Genomic DNA, 14,658 nt, shown 5'->3' on the forward strand with positions numbered 1-14,658 from the left:
AACACACACACACACACACACACACACACACACACACACACCCTTACCTTCACCAAAGCAGTGCAAATCAGAATCAGAAAAGTATTCACTAAGTGACATTTCATGTTGTGGGCCATTAGCTGTCTTTTAGGTTTCACATGAGAAAGATGGGTAATTGTATAATTGCATGCCCATCCCAGAGGAAGAATAATCAAGTGTATGTATTTCACAAGAAAGAAAGCCAAAAGCCAACAGCAGCCAAAGGAAATTCTGATTTACCTTCTTTGGCATCAACTCCAGGATATGTTTTGATTGAAAATTCAGGGACCAATACATGATCCCTGTGATTGTTTCCAGGAACTGAGCCCAGAGAAAGTGAAGGCATTTTTTGTTCAACCCTGGTTAAATGTTAACCTCCTTAGGAGTGTATTTCCTTTGGTGGGCATTTCTTACTTTTCCAGGATGAATTAGAGATAAGTTGATGGGACATGGCAAGCTAAGCACTTAGCCCTATGCCTCACAGGCTGAGATTTCAATTCTACAAAATCAGAATGCGTAGATGGCCATGTGCTCACAGGGTCAGCCCCTCCAGACTCAAGGATGAGAAACCAGGATGGTATCAGGACGGTGGGTGACATGGGCTGCACTGGTGTGGGTGGAGGGGACATTAGTGTTTCATTCCATCTACATGGTGGGCCAGTAGGACATGTGGATGACTCTCCTGTTGTCAGGAAACATATGTAAAAAAGAAGGCACGTCCTTATTAACAAGCTAATTTATGATATAAGCCCAATCATTTGAGTAAATAATTTAAGTAAAAGGTTAATCTGGGGATACCTGCATATCTCAGTTGGTTAAGTGTCTCTCTTTGGCTCAAGTCATGATCCTAGGGTCCTTGGATCGAGCACTACATCAGGCTTCTTGCTAAGTGGGGAGCCTTCTCCTCCCTCTCCCTCTGCCTGCCACTCCTCCTGCTTGTGCTCCCTTTCTCGGTCAAATAAATAAAATAAATAAATAAAATTCTTATAAAAAATCTGTCAGACCAAATATAGATTGATATGCACAGTTGCTAAAGAATTATTAAATAAGTGGAAAGTTTTATATAAAAAAGAAAAAGAATTTGGAATATCAGTATTTTTTAACTCTTAAGAGAGCTCAATTGAAAAATAATAGAATAAGACTTAAATGGAAAGTAAAATTCCACTTTCTTTTCTTTCTTGTTTTCTTTTTTTAAGATTCCGTTTATTGGGGCAACTGGGTGGCTCAGTTGTTAAGCGTCTGCCTTCAGCATAGGGTCCTGGGATTGAGCCCTGCATTGGGCTCCCTGCTCCACGGGGAGCCTGCTTCTCCCTCTCCCACACCCCCTGCTTATGTTCCCTCTCTCACTGTGTCTCTCTTGGTCAAATAAATAAATAAAATCTTTAAAAAAATAAAGATTCCATTTATTCACTTGGCAGAGAATGAGTGTGCAAGAGAGCACACACAGGGGGAGCAGCAGAGGGAGAGGGAGAAGCAGTCTCCTCACTGAGCAGAGATCTTTATGTGGGGTTTGATCCCAGGACCCTGGGATCATGATCTGAGCTACAGATAGACGCTTAACCCACTGAGCCACCCACATGTCCCGGAAGTAGGGTTTCTATGTCAAATCTGTCCAACATGGCCCTATTCAAATTACCTTGGAGGTATTATTATTATTATTTTTTAAGATTTTATTTATTCATTTGACAGACAGAGATCACAAGTGGGCAGAGAGGCAAGCAGAGAGAGAGAAGAGGAAGCAGGCTCCCTGCTGAGCAGAGAACCGGATGTGGGGCTCAATCTCAGGACCCTGGATCATGACCTGAGCCGAAGGCAGAGGCTTTAACTCACTGAGCCACCCAGGTGCCCCTGGAGGTATTATTTTGAAAGTTTTTTTTTTTTTTTAAAGATTTATTTATTTGAGAGAGAGAGAGCGCGCGCGCATGTGTGCATACACTTGCGGGGAGAGGCAGAGGGAGAGGGAGAATCTGGAGTAGACTCCTTGCTTAGCTCAGAGTTCTTCTGGGGGGCTCGATCTCATGACCCTGAGATCATGACCTAAACCAAAATCAAGAGTTAGACCCTTAACCAACTTAGCCACCCAGGTGTCCCTAGAGATTTTATTTTTAAGTAGTATCTACACCTAACATGGGGCTTGAACCTACAACCCCAAGATCGAGAGTCATGTGCTCTGCTGACTGAGCCAGCCAGGCGCCCCTAGAGGGATTTTTAAACATACAGATGCTTAAGGCCTCATGCAGAATACCAGTGCAGGGGCCCTGGGACTGGGCTGGGAAATGGACAGTTTTAAGAACCTTGAGGTTTTACATTGAATCGACAGTGATACTAAGTCAGCATTTCATTTTCTTTCCAAAATCCGATAAAAACAGTTATGATCTTCAGATAAACTAAATGGAGCTGAAATGTTGAACCACCAAGTGAGAGGAGCCATCAACAGCCCAAGGAGGGAGGGCTAAGAACAGGCCGCGGGAGGAGCACACATCCTTTCTCGCAAGATCGGGTTGGGGCGCAGCCACCTTCTGTGTGGCTGCAGAGAATAAGGAATCTCACATCTAAGCCATATAGACAGAAAAGAGTCAGTTTGGTGGAGAAAAGGGGGGCTCTCCCCAAGTCTGTTCACTGTTGGTGAGAACTGAGAAACCTATGAAAGACATGAAAGGCGCAGAATAGTGGGTCATCTCTGGGGGCTGCAGTATCCACATGGTGGCCCCTTGGGAAACCAGCTTCCTGCTATCTAGCAGGGCTGACTTTAGGCATGTTCTGAGTTCCAGCCATTCATGCCCAAGGGAGCAGACCCCAGGGGGCCTCTGGGGTCGGAGCCCCGGGGACTAGGCAGCTTTGTTGTTCTAGTCTAGATAGATAACATCATAGAGCCTGGGGAGGATACCAAGGTCCTTCCACAGAAGAATAGAGAAATTGTGTACAGTCCTTAAAGTGGAATGCTGCCCAGCAGGGACAATGACTAACAAATGTCACCACTTCCTCCAACTTGGAGCAAGCTCTCAAATAAAATGTTGATTAGGAAAAGCAAATCGCAAAAGAAGATAGACAGCATAAAACCACTTCTTTAAAAGTCCAAGTGTATGTGAAGCTTGAATTAGACTTAAATTAAAAAAAGACATTGACTATCTAGGAAGAATATTAGGTGATTAGTAAGCACACATTTGGGGACATGGTTGCCCTGCAAGGGAGCACTAAAGGGTCCCCAAAATGGTGACAACACCCAATTCTGTAGTCTGGGTGCCAGGTACATGGATCTTTGTTCTATTTTCTTCTTTATCTTAGATATTTTATATTTCATATATTCTCTCATGTGTCAGATATTTCATTTTTTTAAGATGGAAAAAGATATCACATATTAAAACCTGGACTAGCCCTGGGCCTCCTTCACATGAACTGAACCTTCTACAAAGAGCTGGCTCAGAAAACACCTCCAAGGAGATGAATTACCAAAAAAAGAATCACAAAAGGATCTGTGCAGAGACATTAGGAGGGTAAGGGAAGGAAAAGGAAAACAAGAATGCTGCAAGACAACAAAAATGGAGACGAATACTTTGTACTGACATGGCCGGATTGGGGAGGAGGATGATTTCAAATACTTTGACAAAATGGAGTGTGGAAATGCAATGGACCTCTGGCTAGAGGTCAGCGGGGAGCCAGAATGTTCCCCAGAACTGAAGCTCTGACATGGGAGATTTTCTTAGGGATCTCCCCAGTCTCTCATCTCATCTGTCATTATAGTTGAACCATTTAAGCCATTTCAAGTGGTGTCTATTTTTAACTAATTCAGCCCCTGTTGGGAGGTCTTCCTTTGTGCTAGGTGCTGTACCTGCTCTGGAGGGTTTGGAGTCTGGAGGTAGAGGTGATGATTACATGGTGCTGTGGGAGGCGGCATTCAGGGTTCCTCCAGCAGAGGGTCTAACCAGTCCAGGGCTCTGGGAAACTTGTCAGAGGAAATAGCATTCCAGGTGGAGCCTGAAGGATGAATGAGAATCAGCCATGGTAGATGAAGGGTGGAGGTTGGGAAGAATGCTCCAGATGGGAACAAAAATGCAAAGGCCCCGGGCGCCTGGGTGGCTCAGTGGGTTAAGCCTCTGCCTTGGGCTGGGGTCATGATCTCGGGTTCCTGGGATCCAGCCCCACATTGTGCTCTCTGCTCAGTGGGGGGCCTGCTTCCCCCTCTGCCTCTCTGCCTACCTCTCTGCCTGCTTGTGATCTGTCAAACAGAAAAATAAAATCTTAAAAAAAAAATCTATTAAAAAAATGCAAAGGCCTGAAGGAGACAGGAGGGTATGGAATTCTAAAGGCGGGGCTTGAGCTGTAGGCCAAGCCCAAATAGGGATGCCTTGCAGGCCATCTTAGAGAATGTGATGCTATCTTACAGGAATTGGACAACACTGACTGTTTTAAGCAAAGGAGTTACATGATGAGATTGGTTTCTTTTAGAAAATTCACTCTTCCCCATTACATCAGTTTTTGCTCCATTGAGACCTTTAATCTACCTACTATCCTACCTTTAATTATCTATCACCTTCCTCACTTCCTTCCGTACTAGATCAGATTCCAAGGACCATGATCATAAACGCTCCCTCAGATCAACTTTTCCTTCTCTTGCTCTACTCTCATTGCTGGACCACCTGGCCGCACCCCACAGTTCAGCCTCTAACACTCTGGGGTAAGAACAAGGTGTTGGCTAGTGGCTGGATTGTATTACTTCAGGAGGCTTTAGGGGAGAGTCTGTTTCCTTACCTTTTCCAGCTTCTTGGCTCTGCCCACATTCCTTGTCTTGTAACCCTGCATTCCTCCAGCCCCTGCCTCTGTCCTCAGATCTCCTCTGATTCTCCTGTCTTCCTGTTTCCCTTGTGATTACATGGGGGCCACTTAGATGATTCAGGATAATCTCCCCATCTTAAGATCCTTAAACACACCCACAGAGTCCTTTCTTCTACGTAAAGTCCCACTCCCAGTTTCCAGTGATTAGGATGTGGATGAACCATTATTCTGCCCACACACCATCTTCTAGGACAATATGTCATATCTTCACTCCTCTCACTTTCCTAGCCCTGTCTCCCCACCCTATTGTGACTTTTCTTTGGAGAAATGGTCTCCATTAGACCAGAACTGCCTTGTCATCCCATCGTCAAAATCACCCCCACCCTGCATCTGGACTCACACTCAGCTGGGTCTCCTGTCATCCAGGATGCTTTGTCCCTGCTCCCATCTTCAGTCAAGACATTCACCCTTGCTCTGGCTCTTCTCAGCAGACAGCTCTCCATGGTGTCTCATATTTCTGCACATTTAGCTAGGTACTGTCCTTTGTTCCGGATGATCTTCACTTAGCTAACAGCCTTGGAAGATCAATATGCTGTCTACCCCTGAAGCAACGGGCAGGCACGTGTCTTTTACCAGCATTCATGAAACTTGGCAGGCTAACTAGTAAGCTTGCAAATGGGGTAAAATCTCAGTCCCTTCAGTTCTCAGCAGAATCTATCTCCTCTAGCTTCTCAAGGTCTTCACACCTCATTTGCTTTTCTCGATCATCCATTGTTCCCTTTCTAATGGCTCACTGTCATCAGCGTATACTCATGCTCCAGCAAATCTCTTCTCAAGACCAAAAAAAACCTAAAAACCACTCTTGTTTGACACTTGCTTGTCTTCCCACTACAAATCCATTTCTCTGTTCTCTTCTCAGCAAAAATTCATACCATCATTATCTCTCTCAGTACTGCTCAGTAGAACTTTCTGGGATGGTGGAAATGTTCTGTCTCTGCATTGTCTAATTTTGCAGCCACTAGCCTCATGTAGCTGTTGAGCCATTGAATGTGGCTAGTGTAACTGAGGAGTGGATTTTTAATTTAATTTAATTTCAATTAAATTTAAATAGCCACGTGTGGTTAATGGCCACCATAGTGGAGAGACAGATCTCTAGTGACTCCATTTCACATGCTCTGTCCTTTTCCTATCTGAATTCTCAGCTATACTTGATCTGATTGACTGACCTGTTATTCTGAGGCATTTTGTTTCTGGCTCCCATGACTCAGCTCTTTTAATTCTGCTCTTCCACTCTCCAGCTCTCCTTGGTTGGCCTTCTCTGCTTGACCTGTAAGTACCACAAAGATCCATCCTGCACTCAACACTCCTCTACACTCCTGTACTCCTGCATTCCTCTATCTACACTTCTCTCCAAGTAACATCACCCAGTTACCTAGTGTTAGATATTATCTACAGGCTGATGAGTCCCAAGTGTGTGTCTCTAGCCCTGTCCTCTTCTCTGGGCACTGAACACTCATATCCAATTGCCTACTTTACATATCCATGTGGGTGTTCAACAAGCATTTCAAACTTAATACATCCAAAATAGAACATTTCCCTACAACCTGTTCTTTCAGCTTTTCTATCCCAAGAAATGCACCCTCTCCACCCAATTGCTTAAGAGAAGAATATGGGACTCTTTGCCCAGCCTTACTGTCGATGCCGTGAGCTCTACCTCCAAAATATATTCATATTTGTGTTTTTAGTGTCTGCTGCTAGTTCTTGACTTTAAGCCCCCAACCTTGCTCCTGATTTATAATAAATAGCCTCACCACTGCTTTCTCTTGCCCCATTCTACATATAATGACTGGACGGCAGCCAGAAGGAGCTTCAAAAGTCCAAATAACTTTTGGGCACCTGGATGGCTCAGTTGGTTAAGCACTCTCTGTCTCTGTCTCTGTCTCTCTCTCTCTTTTCTTTTTTTTTTTTTAGATTTTAGCTATTTATTTGGCAGAGATCACAAGTAGGCAGAGAAGCAGGCAGAGAGAGAGAGGAGGAAGCAGGCTCCCTGCTGAGCCGAGAGCCCGATTTGGGGCCCAATCCCAGGACCCTGGGATTGACCGGAGCTGAAGGCAGAGGCTTAACCGACTGAGCCACTCAGGCGCCCCAAGCATCTGACTCTTGATTTCGGATCAGGTCATGATCTCAGGGATGTGAAATCGAGCCCCTTGTTGAGCTCCACACAGAGCAGAGTCTGCTTGTCTCTCTCCCTCCGCTCTACCCCCTGCTTGCATGCTCTTTCTCTCTCTCAAATAATTTTTAAAAAATTACAAATAGTTTTGAAGGTGTTTTTAAAAAAAATTCTCTAGTGGTGTTCTCTTGCATGTAAAATATGAGATCAGTGAAACTGTGAGCCCTCCTGGAAACCTCCCACCTCTGGGTCTTATGTGAGATTCTGCTCTATCCTCCTTGTTTCAACCACGTTCATTTAGATTTACTGTTACTTGAAGTCAAAAACATCCTAACTGACCCAATGCTCATTAGAGAATGGTGTATTAGTAATTAAAAGTTAGAAATGAATGAAATAGCCCAAACCAGAGAACTGATTATGAAACTTATTATGCAATAGAATAATACACAGGAGAGAAAACATGATGTCAAAGGCATCTGCTTATTGACATTATGCTTATTGTGTAATGTCAAATTTAAAAAGCATATTTCAATGGCATTTATATATGAATACACATAGACACAGACACATACACACCTATTATAGTGAGTAATTTGTTTCAAGTGGACATAAACACACCCTATAAATGCATTATGCACATTTTACAGTGGTTGTTACTGGGTTGTAGGAGTGTAAGTTTTTGTTCTTTATGATTTTTGATATTTTTTCAAATTTTAACAAAATAATTTTATAGTAAAAGGGTAATAAAAGGTATTTGACATGAAAAATAATATTTTTAAGGTACAGTTGGTTAAGCAGATGGCCTTATTTATTTGTCCCAACTTTACTGAGATATAGTTGACATCCTCATGGTTGTTTAGCTTCTTTTACTCACTTCCTTTACTTTCTCGCTTTGTCAAGGTGCTGTCAGACCAGCTTGAGGTGTCCTGTTGTAGAACTGCCTTTAGAAATGTTCTTAGAGGGGCACCTGGGTGGCTCAGTGGGTTAAGCTGCTGCCTTCGGCTCAGGTCATGATCTCGGGGTCCCGGGATCGAGTCCCGCATCGGGCTCTCTGCTCAGCGGAGAGCCTGCTTCCTCCTCTCTCTCTCTGCCTGCCTCTCTGCCTACTTGTGATTTCTCTCTGTCAAATAAATAAAATCTTTAAACAAAAAAAAAAAAAAGAAATGTTCTTAGAGCCCGTGGGAAGAAAGGTGTCTGCAGGGGACACCCAGACTGAATGAAGCATGGAGGGGGTGGGTCCTGATTGCCCTTTCCAGGCGGTGACTTCCTAGCCCCACCCTCCCAACTCATGGCAGGAGGCCTGCTCCAGCCGCCCATACTCAGCCACACTGCAGGGGCCCCTCCTGGGGCCCCCAGACAAGTCCCATCTGCCACCCTAGTGCCAGATGTAGCCACAAGAGGGCGAACAGCATCCAGCTGATGTTTTGAATTGCTCTCTTGACACCGGAACAAACATAACCTGGCTTCTGTTTCATAATGCCAGTCTGTTTAGCCGAGTTTCTACACTATTGCGGTATGGTAAATCCCCATTTACTAGCATTAAAAAATTTTTTTTCCTCTGTTCTTCAGGGACGTAATAAAGGGTATTTCATACTGATATGGCTTTGCAGTGTGTGTTTGTGGGGAGGCCCAAACCCTGAGCCTGCCTGATGCAGGACTCCCAGGACACCGGGCCACTGCCGAGGGAAACCTGTGCGCACCTCAACGAACAGAGGGGGTCCATGTTTATGGATTAGATGATGCAACATCATTACAGTGGTAATTCTCTCCAAAGTGTCTATAGATTCCATGCAATCTTTTTCAAAATCCCAGCAGGAATTTTCTGCAGAAATTGGCAAGCTTATCTCTGAGGGCAAAGATAGCCAAAAGAATTCTGAAAAAGAACAGAATTGGAGGACTTACATTTCCTGACTTCAAAATACTGTAAAGCTTCAGTAAAAAAAAAAAACAAAAAACAAAAAAAACCAACAAAAAATAGTGTGATACTGGCATTTGGACAGACCTATATATCAATGGAACAGACTTGAGAGGCCAGAAATAAACCCTTACGTTTATGGTTAATTGGTTTTCGACAAAAATGTCAAGGCAATTCAATGGAGGGAAAGGATAGTCATCTTAAGTGGTGCTGGGACAAAGTAGGTTAGTGGTTGCCTGGGGATGGGGTAGGAGTGGGGAAGGACTGCATATGGGGTGATAGAAATGTTCTAAACGTGGATTGTGGTGATGGTTGCTTAGCTCTATAAATTAACTAAAAATCATTGAATTCACACTTAAAATGGGTGAATTTTATAGGCGAGGGAGGGGAAGACACCTCAGGCCGGAAGCAGGTGAGGTGAGATGTACCAGCATTGAGCAGAGTGCAGGGGTGGTGGGGGGAGGGTCTGCACTTGCTTTACCATCCTTCTTGCTGAGCCTTTCAAAGCCTCAACCTCTTGTTTTTTATAGACTGGAATAACATTTGCAGTTGGTGCCTTTGTGAGGCCCCAGGCACAGGAAGGGTGGTGCCCTCCCCCATGGGGTCTCACTAAGCCCTCAGGGCCAAGGAGGGAGCCCTGTTCAGGAACCTCCCTGACTTCGGAGTGCCCAGAGTCCAGGAGAATCTGGGGGGCAGTGCTGTCCTGTAGGAGCACAGTGTGGCCCCATGGACGCTTAACTTTTCCAATGGCTGCATTTAAAAAATAAAGCAGGTACTTCTTGGGTACAATTCATTTTAATACTATATTTATTTTTATTTAATTAAAAAAATACTTTATTTTCGGGCGCCTTGGTGGCTCAGTTGGTTAAACAACTGCCTTCTGCTCAGGTCATAATCCCGGAGTCCTGGGATCGAGTCCCACATCAGGCTCCCTGCTCCACGGGGAGTTTGCTTCTCCCTCTGATCTTCTCCCCTCTCATGCTCTCTCTCAGTCTCTCTGCCAAGTAAATATATAAAATCTTAAAAAAAAAGATTTTATTTTTAAATAATCTCTACACCCATATGGGGCTTAAATTTATAACCCCAAGATCAAGAGTTGCATGATCTGCCAACTGAGCCAGTCAGGTGCCCCAATACTCTAGTTTATTAACCACCTATACCCCAAATATTATCTGGCATATAATCAATATAATAATTATTCACAAGATAGCTTATATCCTCTTTTTCTTACAAAGTCTTCCAAATATGCCAAGTATTTCACACTCAGTGCATTGCCATTTGAACCAGACATACTGCAAAAGCCCATCAGCAGCTGGTAGCTCCTGATCACCTTAGTGGAGGGCGCAGGCCTGAGGCACCTGATGGACACAGGGTGAGATTCCATGTTATACCATAAAAAATGCATGTGTGGCCATGTTTGGAAAATCCTGCATGGGGGTATAAATATTTGTTTCATGGGCACCTGGGTGGCTTGGTTGGTTAAGCCTCTGACCCTTGATCTCAGCTCAGGTCTTGATCTCAGGGTCCTGAGCCTACATCTTAAAAAAAAAAAAAAATGCTATAAGAGTTCCTAAATTAACTTGCAACCTAAATCACAATCCATTAAAAAAAAAATATGTAGCTTGGGGTGCCTGGGTGGCTCAGTGGGTTAAGCCTCTACTTTCGACTCAGGTCATGATCTCAGGGTCCTGGGATTGAGTCCCACATGGGGCTCTCTGCTCAGCAGGGAGCCTACTTCCCTCCCTCTCTGCCTGCCTCTCTGCCTACTTGTGACCTCTGTCTGTCAAATAAATAAAATCTTAAAAAAAATGTAGTCCATCCTGTACAATACTTTCTATATTTTTCCAAAGTGCCTTCACACCACTCCCCTACCAGATTGCGGCCTTTTGGGTCCCACTCAGTTCCACCTCTAAGCTGGGTGGCCTTGGGCAAGTCTTCTAATCTCCTCAGGCTCAGTTATGTTGTTTTAAAAAATGTGGATGATCATGACATCCCTTTTGTGAAACATTTACTTACTTTTAAAAAAGTCTCATTTATTTTTGAGGGAGAGAACAAGCGAGCAGGGGGGAGGGGCAGAGAGAGAAGCAGGCTCCCCACTGAGCAGGGAGCCTGATATGGAGCTCAGTCCCAGAACCCTGAGATCATGACCTGAGCTGAAGGCAGCCACTTCACCAACTGAGCCACCCAGGCGCCCATGAAACAAGTATTTATTGAGCTCAGCTCTAGGCCAGGCCTTGTTCTAGATGATTGGATGCAGTGGTAGAAAGCCCCGCCCTCGCAGTGCTCACATTCCAGGCAGCTGCCCTGTCAGCCTCCAGAACTGTTGAGAAGATTTCTGTAAACCAATGCATGCACACAGCTTGGTCAGAAGGACAACTGGGGAATATGGATGGTCATTGCCTTCATCACCATCATCATCATCGCTAACCTCTCTTCAGTGCTCTAGCCCCTAGGACAGGCAGAATCTGTTCCCACAAAGACTACAACACGTAAGAAGCCCTAAGACAGGGAACTCGAGCTTCAAATTAAGAGTGAATCTTTTGGGACAAAGAGAAGAACTGGCTGGAAGAAGAAAAAGAGCATTTCAAGCACATCATCACTCACACTATAATCACTTAAAAACAGTTAAGTCAACCATGAAATTAACAAGGAGCAGAAATCTGTGTTCCTTCCATTCAGATCTCCATGGCTGGGCTTCACATTTACTGAGATAAATGTCTCCCATGATCACCCTGTGTTGCCAAGGACAGTGTCCCTTCTTGAAGATAATATTCTCATTAATGCTAGACAAACAGCATGCAGGCTTCAGCAGCAATCCCAGGTCCAAGGATCTCTGATCATGTGACAGTCTCCCTCCTCTGTAGAGGACGGGGTTGGAGGGAAGAAGACAGATCTTCTTCAAGTGGCTCTGCCGTACATCCAGCCCACCCCACTCACCCTGACCAGTGCACCTGTGCTCTGCCTCCAGCCTCTGACCTCCTAGCCCATCCCACCAGCCCTCCATCAGAGTGAAGCCAGAGTGACCTGCAGAGTTCCACAGGAAATCCCAGCAGAAACCGAGGTGAGCAGAAGGACACGTGATACTCAGGGAGATGGCACAGACAGGCAGGTGGGGTTCTAGAATCCAGTTAGACTGGTCAGGAAGAGTCATGGTTGTCTTTAGGAGGTGGGCAGGTTGGCTCAAAGGTAGGAATGGGGTGGCTGACAGGAGGGGAATAGTATAACTCACAGGACAGGAATGGGGTGGCCCACACATGGATCAGCTTTGCTCTGTGTGGAGCAAAACCCTTAGCTCTGCAGAAGCCCATCTACATTTCCCCCTTGAGTCTGTCTTTAGGATCAAGGGAGGACTTGCCCCTCCTGCCTAACAGGGACCTTGTTTCATCATCCCTAGTTTCTCCCTCCATGATCCTGGGCTCTCAGAAAGTGGGCTTAGTGATTCAAGGCAAAAATAGAAAGGCTTTTGCTCAGGGTATTTTCAGGATCCAAAGGACTGTGGGGGCCACTTCCCCTGATAGGGTTCAATTCCTTGAAGCTTAGCAACATAGTCTTTTACCACCTACTAAGTCGAGAGTTCGCAGGCAGGATGAAGTCTAGAGTCCTTGGTCCAGGTACTACCACTAGGCTCCTTGGGCCCACTGGCAGAGAAATGAGGCTTCACAGTCTCACATGGATTTCTTTCTGGAAATCATCCAGTTGCAGAGCTTCAGAGTTGGGAGGGCTTTTAGAGATTCTAGAGTCCATAAGTACACTTTCACACCTCAACACTTCAGAAATCAGGATCTGCCTCTCCACCGACAGCCCTAACTTTCTGTTGCTCAGGTGGCTGCCCCAAAGTTAATATTGCTTCCTGCACCTGTCACCACTCCTCGCTTGACTGGAGGACGTCAGTCCCTCAATGGTTCCATTAACAAACCCCTGAAGGACCATCAGACGACGAAGAAATGAGTCCTGGATGGTGTCTGAAACATTCTGGTGACACCTTCTGGTAAGATTGAGAAAGTACTAGCATCAAACCTTGCAGAATGGGGATCAGTGGCATGGGAGAGTATCCAGAAAGACATAGGGGGCTGCTGTGTTGAGAGATGCCACATTATCCATTCTCCTGATGGCACAGAGGATGGTATCAAGTGGAAAAACGTGGATGTTGATGACTTAGAGTCAGAAAGTGAACCTCTACCCCTGTTCTTTGCATCAAATGAAATCAAACCCTTTATATTTGCTTTTGATTATCTTCTAATTACACTAATAATACATGAACACATTCTGTTAAAACGGTGAAACCTACAGATGCCACAGAATTCCTCCTGCACGGCCACTCACTCCCTGCTACCAAGCCTGAGGTCTTCCCTGAAGATGACGCTGTAACTAGTGTGTGTATCCCTGCTGACAGGGTTTTTTTTTTTCCCCCTTAATTTGCCTTTGCACAATTTGGATTTCATCTGTAAGTTAACGTATATAGTTAACATAAATGGTATCTTATGTAGTCATGATTTTGCAATATGCTTTTTCCACTTAATAACAGAATCTTGGGAGAACTTCTCATATTAATGCATATAGGACAACCTCACTTCAACTGTTGAATAGGGACAATTTATTTACATATCTCCATGTTGAGAGACATTTGGGTCACTTTATTTTATATATTTGCATTGCTGTTATAAATGATGCTCAATAAACATTCTCATATACCCTGTTTATGCATATGTGAGGGAAGTGGAGTTTTTTGGTCTAAGGGATTGTACCTTTCCTTTTTAGAAGATATGGCCCAATTGGCCTCCAAAGTTGCTGTACCTCTTTGCACTCCCACCAGCCTTAAGTAGCATCAGTATTGACAGTTTTTTTTCCAAGTTGATGAGTGAAAAATATATCTCGATTCTTGAGGTTGCACATTTTTTTTTTCATGTCCCTTGGTTATTTCTAGTTCTTCTTCTTTGACCTACTTGTTCACTCCTCACACCCTTGCATCACTGAATTTTCCTTACCAATGTCACAGGGGTGGTCCTGCCTATTTAATACTCTTGCCTGTGATGGATGTGGTGTGTGTTGTCTTCATGCTGTAACTTGTCTTTTACATTTGCATCTAGTGTCTTTTATGGTAGAGAAAGATTTTGTTTTAAATTTGATGTAGCCAACATTTATTTATCATTCATATTACAGATTTTATAATCTGTGTCTTAAGAATGACTTCCCAACCAATCTCTCTCTCTCTCTCTCTCTCTCTATATATATATATATATATATATATATATATTCTATAACATTTTCTTTACTTACAAATGTATTTTAAAATATTTCCTTCAAGGGCACCTGGTCAGTTGGGCATCTGACCCTTGATTTTAGCTCCAGTCATGGGCTTGGGTTTTGCATCTGGCTTGTGCTGTGTGTAGGGCCTGCTCGAGATTCTCTCTCTGCACTGCTCCCCCAATATCACTCTATATATTTCCTTTAAATGACTCTTGTAATTTTATTGGGATAAATCATCTGGGTTTGTTTGAGTATGGGGAGGAAGCTACCCAACATCATTGTGTTATGAATGGATAGTCAGTCCAGTAACATTTTCTGAATCTATATTTTTACATTCTTAGTTTATATAGTAAATTCCTAAATGCATGAGTCAGTTTCAGGACACTATCCTCTTTCAAAGTGAATATCTATTCTACATGTTTATTCTTACATATTATTTAAATTATAGCAGTTTATTACATATTTTTATATAACATGGAGAATTTTTACCTCATTGCTTTCCTTTTTCATAACCAATTTTACTATCCTTGCACAT

At 43.9% G+C, this 14,658-nt stretch overlaps 1 long non-coding RNA gene across 1 annotated transcript; it reads left to right on the forward strand.

The window, feature by feature from the left end:
- The first annotated feature begins 1,728 nt into the window (after positions 1 to 1,728).
- Positions 1,729 to 13,557, forward strand: LOC132015319 (uncharacterized). Its single transcript, XR_009403618.1, has 3 exons — positions 1,729 to 1,872; positions 11,845 to 11,937; positions 12,699 to 13,557. It is a non-coding gene; the product is annotated as an uncharacterized LOC132015319 (long non-coding RNA).
- Positions 13,558 to 14,658: the final 1,101 nt, after the last annotated feature.

The sequence above is a fragment of the Mustela nigripes genome, chromosome 4 (genome assembly GCF_022355385.1).
Source record: "Mustela nigripes isolate SB6536 chromosome 4, MUSNIG.SB6536, whole genome shotgun sequence".
Taxonomy (NCBI): Eukaryota; Metazoa; Chordata; class Mammalia; order Carnivora; family Mustelidae; genus Mustela; species Mustela nigripes.